This window comes from Pteropus vampyrus, unplaced genomic scaffold, assembly GCF_000151845.1.
Source record: "Pteropus vampyrus isolate Shadow unplaced genomic scaffold, Pvam_2.0 Scaffold27, whole genome shotgun sequence".
Taxonomy (NCBI): domain Eukaryota; kingdom Metazoa; phylum Chordata; class Mammalia; order Chiroptera; family Pteropodidae; genus Pteropus; species Pteropus vampyrus.
Genome location: NW_011888808.1, coordinates 8,975,425 through 8,979,756, shown reverse-complemented (window position 1 = coordinate 8,979,756; position 4,332 = coordinate 8,975,425). Strand labels below are relative to the sequence as shown.

Genomic DNA, 4,332 nt, shown 5'->3' with positions numbered 1-4,332 from the left:
AGCAAATAACAGTGTTAGGTTCATTGTAGACACCGCAAATACTTGTTGATTGAATGGTGAATTATTCTGTTAATTAAATAATTCCCCAAGGGATCAAAATTAACTTTTGATCCATCTGCTTTTTATGGATTTTCTACTTCCAGCTCTGAAAAAATGTGCCCTATAGACATGTGAAGAGAAAATAATCTTTATTTTTTATGGCATGTACAACTCCCACCTGTCAGTTTTTGTTAGTCTGGTCTCTAGGGTAAAGATTGGAAAATATATATATATATATTCTTTTTCTTTAACATTAAAATTAGTAGCTTTCAAACTATTGTAAGAAGTCAAGTGAAGAAAATTTCAGCTTAGCCAATGATTACAATTATAGCAGCTATATTACTGTATCACTTTGTTGATCAGTTTCTGTAGCATGAAAATAACAACATTTGCTCCTTTGCTTTTCATAGAGATGATGCGGAGATGAAAGGAGAAACACTGGTCCTGGATTTCACCTCTGTAAATCAAAGCTACCATGACGGTGTAGATCCCATGCGGAGCTATTTTAAGCTTGAAATACTTCAGCTCAGTCCTTAGCTACCTAATGCCCTATACACTTTTAAAAAGCCACCCTGGTTCTGCGGCCAGTATAAGGTGCTGGTCAAAGCTTTTACATTTAAAATGACCACTATCTAGGGACAGGGGATTTCTATATAACCTAGGTGAAGCACCTTTGGCTCTCTACCTTCAGCAGAGAACCATAAATGTCATTAAAAAAGGAGCCAGAAAAACCAACCATCTCACTTTTATGTAGTAAAAGACAGCACTAGAATTTTTATTTGGACTTACTGATGTGAAGTCCACTGCCATCGGACATGACTGTATACAGTCAAAAACTAGCTCAGTGGTTTAGTCATTTTGCTTTGAAGTTTCTGCTCTCACATTATATAGATTAGTGCTGGCGTTAAAGTAGTGGTGGAATCAGAAATCCTTATTGGAAGGAAGCATCAGAATGTAGAAGTGGCATGAAGGGCATAGCAATATGGTAGCAGTTATAATGGAGGTATGGAGGGCATAGCAATATGGTAGCAGTTATAAAACTTAGAAATGCAAGAATTTGTCAAAAACTGTGAAGAGTTTGAGATTTTACTCTAATTACAGGTTAAAAGTTAGCCTGCCACAGCTCATGGATGCTGGCAGAAGAAACAGACTCCTAGTTTAGGGACAAAAGACTTTAATCACAGAACAGAACAGCAGGTGGCTTAAGCTTTGTGTTTGCGTTGGTTCCCTTGTCCATCAGTTCCACAAGGATGATGCATGGAGACAGTGGGGGTGTGTCACAGTTGAGCAACCCTGAGTTTAGGAAAACCCTAATATTATGAAATGGAACAAGCAAAGCTACCCTAATTTTACCCTAGGGAGAGATATTATCTTTATTATTCTGGTCAGGAAACAAATCTGCCCTTCACCCTAGATAGGTAGGTATCCTTTCTCTATCTTCCAAGGCTGTTTGCAATACAAAGGTTTTTGAAAAGATAGTCCAGAATAAAAGCTCTCAATCCCTCTGCTCAGGAGACATGCAGAAATGTGAAAGACACTTTGGAGAACGGCCTCACAAGTGTCTCATTAGCTACTGAGATGGCTCTTTAGTATTCCTCAGTTGCCAGTATTTCACCTTTTCTTGGGAGTAGCACCTCTCCACTGGCTACACTTATATACTTATCCAGGTGCTAGTAAAGTGACCTGCATGATATCAAAATTTTAAAATAAATGACTTTAAACAATTGACCAAAGATCACATTTTCCGAAACCTGTGTAAGTCACTATTTTTCCCTCAGGAATTGGTTCTACTCAGCCATCAATCACTCAATGGGAAAGTTTGCAAAAATGGCATATCAGATAAATTAATTTAACAAATTTAATCTACTTATGTTTACATTAGGAATTGTAGAGGGGTATTTTATTGTATTTCCAGCCACGAGAAGCAATGTAATAATAAATTATATCTCTCATTTCATGCAGATTTCTGCATTTACCTTTTTTGGGTCATTTTTGATAGACTATTGATTCCCAGATTGTCTTGTATATCGAAATCCCTTGGAGATCTTTTTATAATAGTCAGGTCCCCTGGTCACTCACTTCCTCAGAGATTCTTACATGGGAAGTCTAGCATGTATTCCCAGAATACTTAATTTAAAAAACTTCCTGAGTGATTTTGAGAGGAGGCTTGGGGTGGGTACTTACGAATTTTTAACTAAATTTCACAGTTATTAACACTTTTGCTATTATGATTTAAGAGGAAAACATTTAAAATATAAAATGTAGGAAGCTGAAGAATATTTTAATCACAACTGTGTAATTTTAACTGGGAAAACAATATATCTTCTGAAAAGGCATGGCAATAAATTATTTTACACTTTGAGCAGCTTTGATACTTTGAGGAATAGTTTCTGCTCCAGGAATTGTTAGAACAATTTAAAATGTGTGAAAAAGCTGGTGATTTTAAAAGGCTAGAATTACCTATTGTTTGATCAGAACAGGGCTGTGTGAGTGGAGAGGACTGTGGTACCAGCACAGTGACAGAGGGAGTGCCACTCCAGCATCTCTCTGGCCAGAGTGGCTGGAGGTCCCGCCAAGGGTGTTCATGGAAGGGACTAACTTTCCCTTGCACAAGAAAGAAGAGGAAATAAACAGATATTTAGTATTTTGGCAAAGTTTCGAAGAGGTATATCAGAGTATTAAATAGAGGATATTTTTAGATTCTAAATCTCAATTTATTTTATCACTTTTAGCAGCCACTGATGATTCAAGTATTATTATCTTATTATTATTTTGATTATTTTTACTCCACGTCTTTGGTTTTTTGGTTGAAACTGGGCAGGGTGTGAGGAGTCTTCCCCAACTGGGTTTGCAACAAGCTCTGGTCCTAATCCGTCTTTAGCCTTGTAATCTCTGTTAAATCTGTTAATCTCTCCTGGTCTTACTTTCTAATAAAAAACATGAATGGTTTTCAATTAGATTAGTGGTTTAAAAATGTTACTCCATAGCCTAATGTTTGTCTCTAATGAAATTTTCAGTGATCTAAAACAAAACCAAAATATAAAAAAAAAGAAAAATGATAAAAAAAATGTAAAAATAATAAAGAGAAAGTTTAAACTATGATCTTTTATTCTTGGATTATGTTTATCCTGCCTTTTTTTAGTGGTGACACCTTTTTTGTTTTATATGGTAAAAGAAGAGTTATATCCATATATTTTTAAAGTTTTTACTTTTTTAACTTGCAAATTTAGCAATAATCCTATGCTGATTCTAATTTGACCATGTGTGTGTATATGTATTTTCTGATTTCCTGAAATTCAAAAATCTGAGAATGTTGTGAAAAACAGTTTGGTAGTTTCTCAAAAGGTTAAGCATGGAACTATCATATGACTTAGCAATTCTACTCCTAGATACATATACGAAAGACATGAAGGCAGGACTCAAACAAATATTTGTACACCCATTTCACAGAAGCATTATTCATAATAGTGAAAAGGTAGAAACAATTCAAGTATCTATTAACAAATAATCAAACGTTTTATATATATATATGTACATAGATATGAATATAGAATAGAATATTATTCAGCCACAAAAAGAAATGAAATTTTGATATATGCTACAGTATGAGTGGTCTTGAAAATATTATACTTAATGAAATAAGTCAGACATAGAGGGGCAAATACTGTATGATTCCACTTTTATAAGGTATCTAGAGTAGTCAAATTCATAGAGATAGACTGTAGAATAGAGGTTACCAGGGGCTGGAGGGCAAGGGGGAAGGGGAATTTATTGTTTAATGGGTATACAGTTTTTGTTGGGAGTCATGAAAAAGTTGTAGATATAAATAATAGTGAAAGTTTCACAACATTGTAAATGTATTTAGTGCCATCGAACTGTACACTTACAGATGGTTGAAATGACAAATATAATGTTATGTATGTTTTCCCACAATAAGAAAAGAAGTCTGAAAACTACTAGGCAACAAGGCTGCTCAATTTTTATCTCCTAATGGTTCATTATTAAGCTGCCTCTGCTTAATAATATGCCAAGTGTTTTGCCAATAGTAGATTATATTTAAAGATCAAGAAGAGTCTACCACCATGCTACCCTGAACAAGCCAGATCCCGTCTGATCTCGGAAACTAAGCAGGGTTGAGCCTGGTTAGTACTTGGATGGGGGACCACCTAGGAAGACCAGGCGCTGTAAGCGTAAAAATAAAAAATAAGGGATTGTAAGCTGACAAGGTCCTTGCAGTCTGTGAAGTCAACCAAGGGTTGCCTTGCCTAAAAAAAAATTTATATATATTATAAA

At 35.2% G+C, this 4,332-nt stretch overlaps 1 pseudogene; it reads left to right on the top strand.

The window, feature by feature from the left end:
* The first annotated feature begins 4,111 nt into the window (after positions 1-4,111).
* LOC111737477 lies at positions 4,112-4,230 on the top strand (annotated as a pseudogene).
* Positions 4,231-4,332: the final 102 nt, after the last annotated feature.